The sequence below is a fragment of the Siniperca chuatsi genome, linkage group LG10 (genome assembly GCF_020085105.1).
Source record: "Siniperca chuatsi isolate FFG_IHB_CAS linkage group LG10, ASM2008510v1, whole genome shotgun sequence".
Classification (NCBI taxonomy): Eukaryota; Metazoa; Chordata; class Actinopteri; order Centrarchiformes; family Sinipercidae; genus Siniperca; species Siniperca chuatsi.
Window position 1 is genome coordinate 5,517,326 of NC_058051.1, and position 19,953 is coordinate 5,537,278.

Here is a 19,953-nt window from a genome sequence, read left to right on the forward strand (position 1 = left end):
AGAAGCATGGGTTGCAGTTTTAGCGGTGAGTCAAAGACAGAAAATCTCTAGTGTTATAAAGTTAGAAAACACAACAACACAACGGCCTTGACATGTTTTTTTTTTTCTGAATTGACACTTCTGGCTTTGTTCAAACAGTAGGCATGTAAGGCTAAATGTGTGTATGTTATACCAGTATGAGCATAACTAATATATAACTAATTTATCTTAAAGTATAACTCCAGTATATTACAACTTTAGTCTTTTTATAGTCTTGACCATCATTTCTATTGATCGGTTATGATAACATTGTACTCACCAATAGAATCACTGAAATGATGGCCAAAACTATAAAGTAACACCCATGTAGTAATAAACCAGAATCATCCTTTAATTATGTTATTTATTTTCATCAAAACCTACTTGTAGGTTTGTGCATGCTGACTGAGGTTACCTTTCTTGTCCAACATGTGCTAGTAACAAGCAGGATTTCCTGCTGCTCATTTTGTCTTATTTTTATAATGGCATATCCTAGTCACGTTGCATTTATCACAAGAGACACCATCAGTGACAGAACAGAATAGTATCTGTCATGTTGTGTGGTCTTGCTGTCAACTGTCTTGTCCTTGTTTGCTATGCTTTTGTTTCCACAACTTCTGTTTTCTACAGTTAGAAAATACCAGACAGCAGGGCTGGAGCAATGCTGGGCCTAATAACCAGAATGTCAGATTCATCCATAATCATCTATAAGAAATCACTTTAATATACAGAAAAAAGTCAGGTAATTAGGCTAATTGCTACATACAGTATCTCCTGGGTTTAGAGACAGTTGCATTTGGGTATTTTCAGCAAATCAGTGACAATACCCAATTATGAAAGAATAATGTACTGTATATATAGAAAAAGACCCAGCATGGACCTCAAGGGAACACCACATTTTACACAATCAATATCTATAAAGTTACTTTACAGCAGAGGAACTGTTGTTTATTCAGTTATAACAGTACAAAACACCTACTGGGTTTGAGACTGTCCAGATATGTGTTTTCATTTGTTTCATGGGCCTTGTCCTGCCACATAAGAGACTGTATAAATGTTCACTCTAATTTAAAAAAATGAACACCAAAATTATAGTTATGAGATTGAAACAGCTGTACAGCTGTAAACTAATTTAGTCTCCTCACAAACAAAAGGCTCATTATTTTGAAAAGTCTACATTCAACTTCAGTGCAGGAAGAGTTTTTACAAGCAGCTGGGAAACACAGCCGCAAAAAACTGTACGTGTGTGTGTGTGTTTTAAATCCACATGTGTATATGGCTGAACTTTGCATTCTCCATGTGCTCTTGTAACCATGTGTGGCATCCTATTTGTTTATGTATTGCACACACTACATTGCTCACAGCATGACATCCCTTGTGTATGTATGTATGTATGTATGTATGTATGTATGTATGTATGTATGTATGTATGTATGTATGTATGTATGTATGTATGTATGACATATGTGTGTATGTCAGTGTTTTCACTTCAACTGATTTTACAAGAGATACTATACATTTGATCTTTTCTATGACATTCACTGACATCACGAATATTCCGCAAATTCAGTTTTGACCAACTTCTATCTAGGAAAACAAAAATATAAATTATGGAAATTTCAGTTGGAGGAGCAGGAACTTTCTTTCTCACAGTGACTTGCAGGGTTGTACAACAAACAGTACATAAGTCTCAAACTTTGTCAGTTAACTGATATTAGCCTTTTATTAAAATTCAGGTATCAGCTAGTCAGTGTCATCCACCTCATTTATGACAGATATATGCTGTTTGACTATACAATATTTTATTGAAGAATGGATGAATTCTAATAAATACGGTCTATGGGAGGCTTTGAACATGCTGCCAGTGCAATATAACATTTTAATTCCACCTGGAATCATGACCTTTATGTTTTAAATAATCACCTAAGTCACTTTGAGCACAGTGGCTGGAATGCCTGCGGTGGTATTGTTTATAGTATAGGGGAAAAAATCATATATTGTGGTAACAAAGAAATACCTAGTGCATAGGTGCCTGTGTGTGATTGAGGCACTTAAGTAGCTTGTGAATGGAGATGAACTGTGGGCACCCAATAAATGAATATTTAGAGCCTGAGCAACCACATCTGTCCCTGAGATGTGCTGTTGTGTTGTTGGAGAGCTCTGCATGTTGACTCAGTCAAATCCTCTAGTGAAGTAGAAGTCCAACCTTGCAGCTACTAGCATTATACTTTGCATTCCTTGGTCCATTTTAATAATGGTGGTGTTTTATTCCTGTGGGTAAGTGAGTACTCATTCAATGATTGATGGATCGGTTATTAAAAACACATACATTACATGCTTTATAAAGAAGATGGAAAGCCTATGATCTATGTTCATCATTTGGTCTATTAACATTACTATTCTGAGAAATATGGGAGAAGCAGAAGAAAAGGTAGACAAGGCAGGTTGAGGAAAGTGAATATGAAACAAAGAACGTTTCCACAATGAGTCACAAAATTACCCCCAGCACATCATAGATTGATGATACACAAAACTGAATAGTTACTGTTGAGTTTTCCATCCCTTTAGTTTGCATTTGCATGACGATAGAGCCCATTAGCGCTCATTATGCTTGTTGATTGAGTTTACCAACAATAAAGCATGTAGGCTTTTTCTTTCCTAAATAGAAACTTGATTAAGAGAAACCAATGACTTGTAACATCTTTCTACTCCAAATACTTCATTTGTTATCTCAGTAAGTGGTTTTACAAATACATTGCAGGCATCATATCCAAGACTTCTTTCACATTTTTCAGCATAAAACTGGCTCTACATGACTGACAAACATGTACGAGGCATCATTCATCACCAAGTTTCAGCCAACTCACTGGCATTCCACCAACAACATTGTGTGGTGCCTATAATTAGTGTAGAAACTGTAAGTGGTGAGTGGGCAGCCTGTGTGTTAGAGAGCATATGTCACAGTGTATTAGTGTCCAGGCTAAAACGTGTTACTTACGCCTGTCATGGCCGCCCTGCCTGCCTGTCAGACCAGCCGTAAGGTGACAGTGATGCGTCTTGTCTGTCTAGTTCACTGGCCCAGAAGACCAGTCACCTGTCAACACACACACACACACACACACACACACACACACACACACACACACACACACACACACACACACACGTCGTGTTTCCATCACTTCAGAGGACATTACATTGATTTACATTCATTTCCTTCCTAACCACTACTTGCCTAACCCTAACCCTTACTCTCACTTTAAACCAAGTCGTCACCCTAAAATGTAATGATTTATGTTATGGGGACTTGCGTTTTGTCCCCAGAAGGAAGGTGAGTCCCCACAATGTGACTGTGTAAACAGATTTATGTCCCCACAACATGAGTGATACATGTCCACACACACACACACACACACACACACACACACACAACCTTTTCCTTCCCCAACAAATACAGCAGGACACACTATCGCGACATGGGCTAGTAATTCTAAAGTGCTAGCATGGAGCCTCCATTCACCTGACAAAATGTATGTTACAGTGTTAAAATGTAGCTTGACACCTGTGTATCAGACTTTTCACCTGCTCTATTTTGGTGCTGCCCATTGCTTCCTCCTGGTAGCACTTGTTCCAAAAAGTCATGATATGGAAGCAGATATAAACACAATCTCCTGCCCATGACTAGTCAAAATCTAATGCTGGAGTCTGATGTGACAGGAAGTCTGTGCTCATTTCCTCAAAAACAAATGGCAGTCTTCTATCTGACTTGAATGAAATATTTCAGCCCATGTGGACTCAACCAAGGCACTTTCTTTTCATGAAAATAAACAAATCCATGAAAAAGACCTTATGCAGCCTTTACCAAAATAATTTAATCCAAACTTAATCCCAAAATTTAAAACTGCACCAATCAATATTTTTTATATCAATTGTCGATCAAATGGCCATGTATAGTGCAAAAGGGGTTACTTGTAGTGACAAACCCACAAAAAATTGCCGCCAACTCCACTGTCTCCCTCAGCTCTATGGAACCTTTTAGTTTATTTTTGATCACTGTTTTAGTTTTTCAGCCTGAAACTCAGCTTCCATCAACCTTATTTCCAGCAGCAGCACGGCTCCAAATGCTAATGTGGCTCTGTGTCTGCTAGATGTGGTGGGCAGTGGTCGCCTAAAGGTTAGATAAGTGAGCTTGTTACCGGAAGGTTGTTGGTTTCCCCTGGACTGGCAGGATAAATCTGGGTGGGGAAAAAGGCCCTTAACCCCAGCTGCTCCAGTGGAGCTGCTCAGTGGCCAGACGATCAGACTGTGGTTCTACTGGACAGCTTTCAGGTGTGAATGTGTAACTGTTAAGTGTTTTTCCACCAAATTATCTCTGGCTCTTGAACTGGTTCTGTTCAAGATTCTTGGAACCATCTAGTGAACCAGCCTGTGTTTCCACCAGTTTTGAGCGGAATCATTGTAATCAAGGATGTGTCAACAGAGGGCGTTACACAATGCACAACGATCTGTAGAATACCCACTTCGGTTTGGAAGGAAAACCTGCTGTTTTTGCACTTGTTTCCCAGCTGGAACCAAATTTTTGGGTTCCGAATCAATTTACATTTGGTCAAAATGCTCAGAACGGTTCAAAATTAGGTGCTAGCAAAAAAAAAAAAATACTGCTAGCAGTATTCATGTTATGTTACATTGTTGTATAAATCTAAATGTGTAGTTGTGTTATGGAAAAATGGGGACACCTTTTTGTAGGGGATGACATTATTATTATTATTATTCTTTGCTTTTTATTGGATAATGTACAGAATATGTAAAAGCATTAATGGCCATGAGAACACAATGCAAGCTCCCTTTGTTCACTGTTAAAGTGTTTTAATTGTTAAGTTCAACAACACGCCTATTTTACCCTATTCTTATTTTTGTCCAATTTAGCTTCAGTATATCTAACTATCTACAACAACCTTGTGTTCAAATGGTAATCATTGAGGTTTTGTCTTATCTTATCACTCCCTTTCTTCTCCATCAGATCCCTCCTCTCCTCTGTCCTTGTGGATGGCCCTGCTCCAAACCTTTGCCTTCCACCCTGCAGCACATCAGCCCAGCTACACTCGCTCTTTCTCTCTAACAGCTCCCTCTTCCTCCTCCTCTTCCACCCTCTTTCTCCTGTCCAGTGGCCCTTGTCTAAGTGTGTTTTTGTGTCTCTCTCTGAGGCCCAGTGTGTTAGTGCCAAATGACCTGAAGCCACCCATGACCAGTGGTCCACGGCTAAAACGATAAGGCAGGGGACTTCTCTACTTGCCGTACCTCCCTTACTCTCCTTTCATCACCTTTTATTTTGTTGTTTTTCCTCTCCTTTTCTTTCCTTGCTTAACATTGGATATTTCAAACCAAAAGTGGTCTTAGAACTGGCCGGCATCAGCCTCCCCATTGACTTTGACTGCAGCTTTGCAGCCCTGTGTTGGCTTCCAGAAACCCCAGAGAGTTTTGATTAACCACATCTGGCCCCGCTCTTTATTTGGATTGATCACTGCAAACTCTTCTGTAATTAGAAAGACCGTCCTTCATGTCAAGTCAAAAACATGACTGATGGCTATTTATAATCTTACAAGTACATGTGAGTGTGTGTGTTGGTAGTATGCAATAGAAAAATCTGATTAATGATGCTCATCTCGGCCTCCCTTGGCTGTCCAAATGTAAACAGAGGACTCAACTGTTTGCTTGCAGTATAATTAGTCAGTGGTGACAGGTCTTTTCTCTCTCTCTGTCTCCCTGCTCGTCTTGTCAACAGGACAGATACGCACCATGCTGTCAACAAGCCTGATAGCCAGCACTGGTAGAAAGGTTAAGATTTACATAAAATATAGCTATCTGCTTACACAAACTCCACATCAGACAGATTTCCATTATTGTTTTTTTTTTTATACTTTTCTTTCTGCGCTCTCTACCTCTACCATTTCTCTTTTCTAATGCAGACTGTTGCTCTGATTGACTCACATACAGAGGCAAGAGTGCATGCATGATTGAGTGCACACATACACACAAATAGTCATAAACATTCCTCTTTGTTGAGCAGGTAGACAGCAGAGTAACGGTCATCTGTCACAGTCAAGGTAACGTAGTTCTAGTACACACTGTATACAATATATATGTACCTTATTGTTTTATTGTACAACACTGCTGTCATTAAGTTATCGTCGTCAACAGCCAGAAAGAAAACACTCCTTGTAAGAAAGGGATGGATTGAGCAATTCAGAGGTTCATTTTCTAAAGCCTGAGAACCCAAGGTGTTATATTTCCTGGAAAAGTAGAAGAAAAATGTACAAGGAAAATGCATGTATTATGGGCTACATATTGTTAGTATCCACAGAATGTTTCCTGGTTAATGGATGAAAGCAATAAATTCATAAAAAATTAACAACATGAAAAAGATTTGGTAAAAAGAGTGAGCGATAAAAATATTCATAGATGTGAATGGAGTTAAAGGGGTGTGTTCGGGGTTGAATGGTCATCTTGTGCAACTAAAATGTCAACTTCTCCATGTGTGCACGCAGCTAGTTCATTTTCACATAACGGCAAATTTGCCCTTGACATTTTGCGATACGCTGAGTATCCCCTTTAATAGGTGCACCTCATCATTTAAAGTAATGCCCCGCTCCAGACAGTGAGTCACATATGAATAAAGCATAAGTGTGAAGCATGCAGGCAGGGTTGAGAGTTGAGAACCTTTAATATATCCTTACATTAGTAACGCTAGGTCCTCTATCCTTTAATTAGGGGCTTCTGGCAGTCCAGTCTTCCAGAGGCCTCAGAACAGGTGCACTAGTCAATATTGGTTATTTGCTTTTCAGTGAGTCATACTCATCGTGTCCTCTTCCATACAGTTTTATTGATCTTCTTTCAAGCTTTTATCCGTACTCTGGTATCCATAGTTTGTGTTCCATGCTTTTCCCTTGCTTTGTAAAGCAATTACAACACACATAGGCGGAAAGCAATTAACTGTATTTACTGTCTATTCAGTCAGGAAAGTTTATGGTCAAGGAATTGATTATTTATAGCAAGCGGTTATAATGTTAGATTTGACAGAAAAGGCTCTGTCAGCTTTTTAAAGGAGCTCTCAATGAATCGGAACAGCAATGAGGATTCTGCTGGAGAGGAACAATGCGAAAAACTTAGCACATAAATAGGAGGTTGAGGTGGAGGAGGGAGCTGCGGCAGTGTTGGCATGAGCGTCTCAGCAGAGTCATAGTAGAAGTGTCAGGTTATAATGGCTGCACTGTACACCTGCATGAATATGATTGGATGTTACTAGCCACACAGCCGGGGAATGAGCCACTGATTGTGAAGCATACATGAAACAGTTGATACCAATCTGAAAATAGTAGTAGTTTGCAGATTAAGATTTTACACATAAAACATAAGATTAAAATATGATTCTTTGTTGCAGATTAAACTACCAAATGGTATGATACATTAACTACAACAGAGTAGTTAAAATTAGCTTCACCTCAATAAGCCGCAACAATAAAATGTTGCTTGTATTTTAATGCATCAGTAGGGCTAATGATAATCCAAAAAATAATGCACCTGTTGTTGTTTTTATTTGTACTTTTTGTATTTTTAATTTGTTGGTATACTGGCAAATAATTCTAGAGTGAAGCTATACTTGGAATTAGGTGATTTCACCAAATGTCAAGCACATATTAGGCAACTTAAGGGAAAACAGCTGTGTGGGTGATATCTTTATAAAATATGATGCATTGCTCTTGTTATTACTTGACTACCAAATATTATGATAAGTAGTTAGCATTAGCTCAAGCTACAACAATAAAATGCTGCTTACACATAAATGCATCAATTGTTGTAGAGTTAAAGAATTTTTCAAACCCAGATGCAAGACTCAACAAAGTTAATCACAGTTTAACGTGAAACCAGATGAATGGAGATGAGCAAGGTGAGCAGAGCAGAATGACAAAGCAAGGTAGACAGCGTGAGCAGATCCGTGAGCTGGTGAATGGTCTGGTACGGCAAAAGAGTGAGGCAGGCAACAGGAATCTCAGCAGAGACGTGAACCACATTGGCAAACTGAATGATCTGGCAAAGACTAGACTGAAGAGCCGGGGTAGATATAATGTAGAGTCATGATTAGTGGATGAGTCACAGGTGTGCAGGTGTTTAGCAGCAGGAGAAGGAAAGGAGCGACACAGACAGACAGACAGACACACACACACACACAGAGATAACAGACAGGGGACTGTCAAGAAACACAAGGGAGGGGAGAACAGAAAGAAAGAGAGAGGCACAGCCATACCATGACAGCAAATTAATAATACATAATAGTATAACACTGACGGGGTCCACGCTGCATAATGAGTACTTTTACTTTTGATACAAGTTAATTTTTCTGATAATACTTATGTACTTTTACCTATGTAATTTTTTTAATGCTGTGGTATTTCTACTTTTTTAAGTAAAGCATCTAAATACTTCTTTCAGTCCTTACTGGTCCTTTCCAGCAGCAGGAAGTTGTTTTCAGGGGAAAAAGCTCAGATAAATCCACTGTACACTACCTAACAAGCACCAGTAGAGAAAGGTGAACATTGTGGAGCATTTAGCAGCTAAAGAGGCAGATTTTCCCAGTAGGAGTTAGAGAAGTTTGTTAGTGATGACCAAAACAGACAAAAATGATGAGAGTGAATATTTGACTTACCTCCATCAGGTGGCCAGAAACATGACTCCAAATGAATGCTAATGTTGCTAACACATTTTCCATAACATCTTTATAATGTCAGATGTTGTGTTTTTTCTGATTCTGATTTTTAGCTTGTTTTGTTGTTCCCAAGTGGCCAAAAACTAATGCAGCTCTAATGCTTCTGTGCTTGGTAAATGCAATGCACCTGAGAAGAGTGAAGAGGGCCAACTCTGGGAGGTCAGTTTTTGACTGCCTGCATGCCTTAAGAAGCACTTACAGTAGCGTTATGATAACCTTAATTGGCTTATATGACGATATGTCAAGCTTGGGACTGTTAAGTAGCCTGATAAGCTTGAGTTGTTTTGATTTAGCAAACGCTAGCCATCACAAGTTGGAGCACAATGACCCCTGCTGGTGTTATAATTTTTATTGATTAATTCAATTCAATTCAGTTTTATTAATATAGCGCCAATTCATAACCAAAGTGATCTCATTGCACTTTTCCTATAGAGCAGGTATAGATTGTACTCTTTATAATATTATTTACAATTACCACCATGAGCAAGCACTTGGCGACAGTGGCAAGGAAAGACTCAGGGTGGGCGGCCACCTGCCACTGCTTTAGAGAGAAAGAGAGAGGGAGAGAGAGAGCAGGAGGAAAGAGAACATACAGCAGTACAATGTAAATTCTGAACAAACACGTTCTGTAGTTTGGTGTATTTAGAGTTAGTCTTCATATTGTGGGTTTTTGCTTTATCTTTAATAAATGCTTGTGTATAATTATGCGGGCTTCTTTAATGTTTCACAAGAGTGAGTAATTTGCCAACCTCTACTATGTTGAACTCCAAATCCTTCAACTTACTACCTATGAATGGTAATTTTGGTTATAGTTATTAATTTAATTATTAATCTGAGTTCCAAATTGATAGTTTAGTGTATTTTATGAGACTCAATCAATTAATTGTCTATCATTTCTCTTCTTTAGGAAAAGTGGTGTCCAGATGACTTTATTAATTAAAGTTATTATTTATGATTATCTTTGATAATTCTGATTAATTACTCAGTTGCTAGTTGATTGCACCTACACAAGTGGGTGCCACCCTTTAACCATTGTGAATCCCAACATAATGGTAGTGGTAAAATTAATATTAATAAAATAATAATTGTAATAATAATGATAGGAATAAAAATTATAATAATAATAATAAGACTAATAATAATAATAATTGTGTGTTTAGCAGGAACATAGGTGCAGTAGGTGGCTTGCATCATAGATCCAGATTCTGCAGCTCCGGAGGCAGAAATACCTGCTGACAGCAACCGAAGGAGAGAGGAGAGAGAGACAAGAAAGCACAAAACTACGGGAGAGAGAAGATGTCGAGTTAGTAACATGCATTAATGGGATAAGAATGCGTACAGATGGAGAGGGAGAGGTGGAGAGAGGTGCATCATGGGAAGTCTCCTGGCAGTCTAGGCCTATAGCTGCATAACTAAGGGATGGTTCAGGGCTCACCTGAGCCAGCCTTAACTATAAGCTTTATCAAAGAGGAAAGTCTTAAGCCTACTCTTAAATGTGGAGATGGTGTCTGCCACCTGAACCCAAACTGGGACCTGATTCCACAGGAGAGGAGCTTGATAGCTCAAGGCTCTGGCTCCCTTTCTACTTTTGGAGACTTTAGGAACCACAAGTAACCCTGCATTCTGGGAGTGCAGTGTTCTAGTGGGGTAATGAGGTACTATGAGCACTTTAAGATGTGATGGTGCCTGACCATTAAGAGCTTTGTAGGTGAGGAGAAGGATTTACCATTCTGTTCTGGATTTTACAGGGAGCCAGTGCAGGGAAGCTAATATAACTCTTTTCCTAGTTTTTGTCACGTGACGCAGCATTCAGGATCAACTGGAAAGTCTTAAGGGACTTATTCAGACAGCCTGATAATAAGGAATTGCAATAATCCAGCCTAGAAGTAACAAATGCATTGATTAGTTTTTCTGCATTTTGAGACAGGATGTGCCTGATTTTTGTAGGTGTTATGTTGGTGAAAAAAGGCAGTCCTTGAAGTTTGTTTTAAGTTAACTGATTAGTGAGCGTATCCTCTTCTTAAAACTCACTTTTATCTTGTGGCTTTTTATTAACTGATAGTATTTGTTGTAATTGTTTGAATCATTTTATCTTGTTTTATATTTTATGATTTGGATTTTATTTACTTTTATTCTTAGTATTACAGATGCATGACTGTGTAAAAAGCCTTTTAAACTTTTAAAGTACAAGTTACATGTTGCAACTTTAACTCATCAGTGGGCAGATTTGACTTTCATGCCATTAAGTGTCTTCAAGGCCTCAATCCTGAAACCCTCCCAACCCCTTCCCTTGCCCACCGCCTCCTTAAAAAAATACCCTGCTGGCTCTGAAGCAGGAAAGAGAGAGAGAGCTGGCATTAGTCAACATTTTCAGAGATTTCTCCCCACTGATGCACCACCCACTCCCATGAATGCCAAACAGTTCCTATATTATCTCATTTACATGATTTTCGGGAGTAGCTTATTCCTCCACCCTTCCCTCTCCTCCGCCTCCCTGCTCTCCTCACTTTCCTTTCCCCCTCTTTCTGCCTTCCCCCTTCTGCTCTATCAAAGTGCTGTATCATTACGCTTGGGATAATCCTGATCCCCTCGCCCCTCCTTCCTTGTCCTTCCTAAGTCTCGAGCCTCACCCTTCAAATTCTTCTGTTTTACAGCATTTTCAGAGTGGGGGGAGGAGGTGGATGCAGGGGTAGGTTGGAGGGGTTGGGATGTCTTTTTCTTGTGCTACTCTGAAATGATGATGAAACCATATGGAGACTGGTGGTGGGGTCTGTAGGGAGGGAAAGAGGGAGATGGGGGAGAGGAGGGGGGCTACACGGCAGCGTAAATGACTTCTTAGCAGTGCAGCGAGATGTGAAGGACAGACTGGCGTGAGATGGTGTGGTGAGCAAACTAATGAGCTACACATTTCACGTTGTGAAAGAAAAGGAAAGAAGAGAGGGAGTGGAGGGTGAAGAGAGGGAGGGGCGATGGAGCAGGAGGGGAGAGATGATGACAGAGATAGAGGTGATGAGAGGAAGAGGAAAGGAGAGGAGGCAGGAGAAGATGGGAGAGGAGAAGGGAAAATAATGGAGGGAAAACAAGAGACGGTGAAACCTTACATTTGCAAAGTTGGGAAAAGAAAGAGGGAGACGGGGAAAGAGACAGAAAAGAGGGAAAAGAGGGGGCAGGATAGAGTGACATGAAAAATTACCTCTTTCTTTTCTCATTTATCCTTGCATGACAATGAACAATAAAGTTAGCTTCTATGAGATATTGCATGGGTACACAATCTCACAGGCTGCTCACACTTTTCATGTTTTTTGATTATGACTTTCAAAGATTTCTTTTTATTTGACCGCAAAGGAAATACTTATCGATGCAAAAAAGTTCCAAAGGGATGTACAGTGTTAGTGTGGAGCTGATATATGGCTCCCAGACTAACTTTAAGAATGAAACATCAGATATCCGCCAGTCAGTGCAGTCCACATCTGATATGATAGTTTGTTTGATTACATGTTCATTGTGGAATTAATCAATACAACACTTGTTGCCTATGGGAAGCCCTGGACCTACTGTTACAGAGGCCTTTCCACTCTGGCAATAATAGAATTCTGCAGAAACATCACTGAATATTATCTTTTGGTATGAGGATGTCAAGATTGACAAAACAATTTTCCAGGCCGCATCCAAAAATATTGGCGACAGAATCCATGTTGGTTAGACTGTAGGCTGAATGAGTTTCTATTATGAACAAGCTAGACAATAACGTACTTTTCAACTATATTGTTTTGTAAAATCCAGTTATATTTACTCATGAGAAAACAGCATATGGTGACCTTATGCTATATCAGTAGGTGTACATAAAGATATTCCAATCGTTAATATCACCACAAAACTAAATGTACTGCTGCAGAATGCTGCAGCAGTACATTTTGTTATTTTTGGCCTCACACCCAGGACAAAACATCCTGCTCTCATCCCTCTTCCTTGGCTTCCTGCAGCGCAAGTTTTTCAGTACCTGGTGTGATGGGTGTTGGAGGAGGGCTGTGGTTCTTTTTTACTGAATGCAGGCTGGCATCCAACTCGTCAGTCACTTCCAGTGTTTGTTCTGGTCCAACCCGCCCACCACTCCACAGTCCCTCAATGTATCACAATTTAAAGCACAAAACACTGATAAAATGTGGTTAAAAAATACAGGGCTTTGCCTTAGGGAGTTAAGCCTTTGCTTGGTGTGAGCTAACAGTAGGCCATAACTTTGCCTTGAAAAACATGTGGCCAGTGCATTTCTTAGACCAGGACGTGTCTAAATCCCATGATGTAATCATCTTTAAATGAGTAAGAGGGGAGCACCACAAAAACTTTTGAATCAATGTAATAGGACTACCCAACTCAGAATTTTGTCAGTCAAATCAGATTTGGCTGTTACATACAAATATTCAACTATTCGTTCCTTTTTTTCCCCCTATATAGACTATGAAGCTACGCTTTATTAAACTGACAGATTTTTTAATGGGTTTCGGTAAGACATTCAGGGTGACAGCGATGCTCATGTAATATAGTAAACAAGCCAAGTTAGCCCTCCAAGCTAATACGTGCTAACGATGCTAACAACAGATCGGAAATGTGCAACAACATTTTTTGCAGACACTAGATATCAAACAAAAACTAGAGACTATATCGTATTAAGTTGCTGTGAGCTGTAAATTCACCACTTCTAAGCAGAAGGCAGAAGATAATGTTATTGCAGAGCCTGACCGGGCAAGGCCTCTCTTCCCCCCTCCGAATCATTAGGGTTTTTTTGTCAGTCAGTGTGCAGTGTACTTCTGGGAACATTTTGGTCCCCAGAACGAGCTGCAGAGCGAGCGCTCTTCGCTTTCACGCTGCTCTCCAGGGTAAAATCATTCCACTATGTCAAGTCGTCCTGTCCACTCGGTGAAGATGTCTGCAACGAGCACAGGCTTTTTTATGAGTGCTAGATACTAACTGCCAGAGTGCTAGACACTTTCAGTTTCAGTTGTGATGGCAACTGCTGCCTGCTATTAGTATGGATTGCACCAGCAGTGTCGCTGCAGCTAAGATGACCTATTGAATCGTTGTGTTTTCATTACCTTAGAATAAGCCGTTTTAATCTACATACATAGGGAGCAGGTTCCCTTCCACAGAGGTCATCATGTTGCACCGTCATGTTACTGCAGTAGCCCAGAATGGACATTTTTCGTGAGTTTTGCCAGTTTCTGGGCCACCATAGTTTCTCCAACACACTTGGAAAGGGAATTTGATGTGAGCGGAATTCAAATGGTTGCAAACTACAGTGTCACCACTAGATGCCACCAAATCCTACACACTGTACCTTTCAAAGGAGTTATATGTAAGAATTTAGGTTTAAAACATTCAAAAATAAACAAATTATCAGCAGAGTGTGAAGAAATCACAGTTATAACGTTTATGTTTCAGAGATATCTACTGAAGTTAGCATGCTAACCAGCTAGTCTCTGCCCATCCTGTCTCATAATACCACTTTGTACCTCAAGATGCAATAGTGAGTCACTGTAGCGTCCAGTCTGCCCTCAGTCCCACAACACTAAGGGGGTTTTCTTGCGGGGTTTGGCTGCTGGCACCCTGGGGTGACCCTGCCGTAACCCCCACTCAGGCCTCCGGAGGTGGATGCTAATTGATGCCCGACCTCCCCCTCGCTCCTCTCCTACTTCACACGTCTGAACCTGCCGTGTCTTCATTGTCCCTGGAGTCAGAGTCCTGGTCGAAGCGGCTGTAAATCATCTCTGTACTGTATTCCCTGTCGTCAAACTGGCGTCCGTCTGTCTCCGAGGCTGTGTTCAGTCCCGGTTCGGCTGTATTCACTGGTAGGCTGCTTGCCCGGCTCTGGTTCCATTCCGGCACCGCTCCCCACCAGCATTCCCCGCTGGGTCCCCCCCCCCCGGCCCCCGGCCTGAAAACCTCAAAGCTCCTGTGCTAGCTGTGTAAATACCAAAACACCCCCAGTGCTCAAAGCTCCCAGTCTGGGCAAAGAGAGCAACTGGCGAGCAATAGGACTGCTAGCTGCACGGCTAACTGAGCTAACTAGCTAACGGCAGCTACAGTTAGCGGTTACTTTGGTGATATGCTGCCCTATTTGTTTGGAGTATGAATTCGACAGGTGGCTAATTCTTAAATATTATACCTTTAATTGTCAATGTAATAATGAAATGTAATTTAGACATTTGATTTTCTGTTTCTGCAGGGCCATGTTAGCATAGGTGTTTCTGCAGTGTAATTGGTTCATCCTAACCAGAGGTTAAAAAGGGCTAACATGTGAATCAACTTCCTCTCTCTCTGTCTCTATTTATCTCCCCCCCCGCGCACTATGCTGATATATTATGCTATTTAAGTCTCCCTCTTTTCCTCTTTTAGTTGAGATAAGAGTTCATTTCCACTGCCTCTTCTGCTTCTCTCATTATTGTAAAAGTCCTTCTTTTCATGCCAAGGAGCCTGGCAAAGAAGCAAATTGCTTGTCCTGCTAATACTTTATTAGACGATACTGGTGCGCACGTACTCCTTCAAACTCAGTCAGACTCACTTATTCTCTTAATCAATCACACGCACTCCCCTCAGCTTGCCCTATCTGGTGACCACTTATGCTAAAAACCGACCTTATGCACACTCAGACACACAATCACACACACACTCAATTCTGAGTGAAAACATGCTGCAAAAATGATCATCTTAATATGCGATTAAGTCTTGTATTTAATCTTAAATTTGCATTTTCTTCAAGTGGTAATATGCAAGTTTGTCTTCATTATGCAAGTCTCTTCAGATCACTTGAAATGAGTGTGGTCAATAAGTATGACAGCTATGATATTTTCATCATTGATGGAATTGTGCTGTACTCTTTGGCCATTTCTATCACAGCCTGTGCAAACTCTCCAGCTCTTTTACTATTTATTCAAAAAGAAAAACACATTAACATACAAGACACCTGTAAAAGCTTTCAGCTTCTCGTAATTACTGCAAAATTATCTTACTAGTCAAATGTTCCGTTGGTGGCCTATATGAGTACATGTAATACCAATACATATTGGTATTAGGCAACACCATAAAAGCATTGCATATAAACTGTTACTATCTGTACCACCTCATCACTCAGGCTTGTTCAGGTATGTCCTTCCCAAGCAGCTCCCAGAGGTTTTGGAGGCACAGTTGCTGCTGAATTCTAGCACCTGCATTCAGGGGGCCGTGACCTTCGCGTCTTGTTGAGCTAGAGAGAGATGGGTCACTTTCCAAGCTGTGTTTACAAGCTACACAGTGCAGAAATCCACTCAGTATGCATTTAAAACAAGTGAAACATGCCAATAAGGTAAGATTATTCTGACGGAGTTAAATTCAGAGACAAGGGTGTATATCTTGAAAGAAATCACAATAAAGCAGAATATAGTGGTAGTGTTGACAAAATGTGATTTTCAAGGTGGATGTGCATGAAATTATCTGATCACAGGGGTAGATTTTGACTCAATACCAGACAAAATAATTAGTGGTCCAAGTAGCGAAGCTGCTGGAACCCTATTGTATCTATAATTTTTAGGGGTCCAAGCAGTGAAGCTTGGACCCCAGGATTATTTTTCTTCTTCTTGACTGCACCGCCCTGTTGGGAGAAGGGGGTTAAAGGAAACGCTAGTGTGCTTGCTCTATGGGCCGCACAGATGTGGAAGCTATGTGGAAGATCCAGGTTATTTTATTCCCGGAATTCAAACTTTTTTGGCTTCATGCACCACTGAGCAACTTTCATAGGAATGAGCGGGGCCCCAGGTCTGACGCTGTATCCAGTTTTCTTTATACGTGCATGGTCCAGACGAATCTATCCATATAAGTCACACCCGAATGTTTTTTCGCTACTCCTCCTACAAATTTTGAGAAATTGACATCAAATTGGTTACATTGCATATCTTGACCAATACGGAATTTAGTACTTTAGATTTGATATTCCATATGGTTTTGAAATTATACATTTTTAAACCTGTGTCTTTAAGTTCAAAACACTGTTTACATAAACACTCAAATCAAAATTGGCTTAAGCTATGCTTGGTGCACGTGTTCGGACGCTAGGTCCAAGCTTTGCTGTACAGTCCTGGGATAATCTGCCACTAGGGGGCACCACAAAAAGTTTATATCTCATAATAAACTGCACAGATTTGAGTGAAAAAATTTCCACACGTTCTACTGTCATGTTCAATTAATTGTATAAAGTTTGGTCATGATTGGCGAAAAGGGGAGTGGTTTATAAGCGTAAACTCACGTTTTCATCTGTGTCAAAACTTCCTTAAATCCTTTAAATTTCACCTTAGGTCCTAGAGAGCTGAAATTTTTTCAGCACATCCACTAATGTGTGACAAAAGTTTGCCTCGCTGCAATTCACTCTATATTTCAAAATCAATTAATATCTATATCTCCACAAGTCTTCATTCAAACACTACCAAAATCTCCAAAGACATTCTTTGGATACTAGATATTCCATGTTTCGAATGGGGTTCAGATATGTCAAATGAGTCCACAGTGATATTCAGTGTCTTACTGTAATTAGTTACGTATCCACAACGCTTTCTTATTTGCTCAATGTTGGATCAAATGACACCAAATTATTTGAGAATACATCCAAAACCAGCAGAATGATTTTTTTCAGAATTATCTCACCAACATTTTGACTGTTGTGTTTTAAGTTTAAACAGACAAAAATACCCCAGTATGGCACATGTGAGGTCATTGCCTCACGTTGTAAGAAGGTGTGTGGAAAGCAGGCGCGGACTGGCCATTGGAAATTCAGAAATTTTCCCGGTGGGCTGGTCTTTTTTTTACCCAACCCTGGCATTATGTAGCCTATATACAGAGATTCAATAGGTCATCTTAGCTGCAGCGACATGTTTGGTGCAATCGGTAATAGCAGGTAGCAGTTGCCATCACAACTGAAAGTATCAAGCACTCGGGCAGGTAGTATGTAACACTAGTTGCTGAAATATGGATAGAAAGAGAAAACCCGCGGCCGGCGGTGCAGAGAAGGTGCACCAAAAAAAGAAAAAGGCTTTGCCAGCTGATGCCACAAAGTGTGCTAAGATTACAGATTTATCTAAGCAGTCTGCAGGTGATGAGGACAGTGGTGAAGAGGCAGAAACAAACAGGCGTGAGCAGGTGTTTTGTCATGCTTGCATGCTATGAACTAGCTAAATGAACTAGAGAACATGTTAACCTTGTTTTTGTTGGGGTTTCAGTGCCACTGCACATTTGACCATTTCCAAGGTTTAACTAGTAAATTTGATCATTTTCTTTCTAGACTACTCAATTCTTTTTCGCGTTATAGCTTATGGGGGCATATAATATTTGATAGCCAGCCCAGCAATAAAAATGATTTGTTAAATACTTATAAACATGGGGATAAAATACAAATTAAGATTGTTTAAAAAAATAATGATTTGTTGATTGACAAATGTGTTTTGTCAATTCAAATTTGATGCATCAAATTGGGCATGCTAGACAGCAAATTCCCTGGTGGAAAGCCATGTCTCCCCAGTTGTGCAGTCAGTAAGTTACCTTCTCTGGGGATACAAAAGGTCCTTAGTTCGAGTCCCAGGGTGTCCAATTTAAACTTGCCAACCAAGTGACAATTTATGCAGCATATTTTCAGATTCTTCTGAAGGTCATTTCATAATTTAACTTACTTTTCGTTCATAGATTACCATTGTTTTTAAACAAATGGATAAGTATTTCATTAAACAGTGTATGTGGTGTTGTATTTTACATTGATGCATTAAACACTGATCAAGTCCTTGATTCCCATAAATGGATAGGATAGAATATGGAAAGCTTCCTTCCATAATAGAACTATTGAGAAACACTGTTGTAAAATGTCTCTTCCTTGTGTATATGTTCAAAGTTCATAAATGAATCAGTCAAACATACATCTGAGTAAAATTTTACTATTCAAATACTACAATACACAAATATAATAGAATACAGAATATTATAAGCACTAGTAAACTATAAACTGAACACAACAATCGTCCCAAAACGTCAGGATCATCTATGGGCTTACTTATAAAGTCACTTACCTTAAGTTGTTAAAGAAATTTTGATACGTAAATCATTTCAATTATAACTAAATCTTTACTATCTATTTTTAATCAAAATAGCAACAAATGGAGTCATGTGAAACATGTCTTCACTGAAGGTCATGAGATACATCAAATGTTTCTGAAAGTAGTTTTATATACCTCAAATGAGCATCAGCATATAGTGATGACCACAATTAATTATTTTAAATAAATATCAAGAGTTTTGCTTGTAGTCAAATAAGAGACAAGCATCCAAATGCTCGCGATCTGCTTGGACCCCGATCAGTACTTTAAATTTCCAACAAATGATCTCAATGTCAGTAGACGGATATCCTTCAATGTGATGATCCTCAAAGGGCTTGCACCCCCCCTGATATTATGTCCCAATATTATAAAGAATCTTTACCCCTTATACTTGTTTCCCCTCTAAATCTCATTGTATATCAGCTAATACCTGAATAACTTCAACTATATTTATTATGGAGGTGCAGTATGCAATGCACAGTTTAAGGACCCAAATGCAGAAGACTACGAAGCAGTAAGTGGATGAGGTAGCAGGATGACTCAGTACAGGCAGGCAGGCAGATACAGGTCCAGGTAACGGAAAACGGGTTACAGGCTGGCAATGGTCGAAACCAGGAAACAAGTCCAACAAGGCCAAACAAATCTGACAAGGAGCAGGCAAAGTTCAAAGTCCAGAATCCAGACACAGTCCAAGGGAGACAAAGAATAACACCAACAGAACTCACCAGAAACAATTGCCCAGCCGCTTGACATCGGCACGATAATACAACGAAACATGCACATGACAGGAACAATGACATGACAATGAACAAAGGAAAAACCCGGGACTAAATACACTAAGGTAAGGGAGACAACGAGACACAGGTGCAAACAATCAAGGTGGGGCCAACACTCAAAACTAGAGGGAAAGCAAACAAAAGACAGGAAATAAAACCACAAGACACACAGGAGAATACTACAGGGAGGAGAATACTACAAAATAAAACAGGAAACAGGACAAAACCTCAAACTATGACAACATTGACATCTGTAAAAACTGAACATAGACTTTCCAAAAAATACTTACAGAGT

General features: G+C 39.9%; 1 long non-coding RNA gene across 1 annotated transcript; it reads right to left on the reverse strand.

Moving 5' to 3' along the window:
* Positions 1 to 1,781: 1,781 nt before the first annotated feature.
* LOC122883277 lies at positions 1,782 to 19,753 on the reverse strand. Its single transcript, XR_006379593.1, has 3 exons — positions 19,608 to 19,753; positions 3,017 to 3,112; positions 1,782 to 2,289 (listed from the first exon to the last, which is right to left on the reverse strand). It is a non-coding gene; the product is annotated as an uncharacterized LOC122883277 (long non-coding RNA).
* Positions 19,754 to 19,953: the final 200 nt, after the last annotated feature.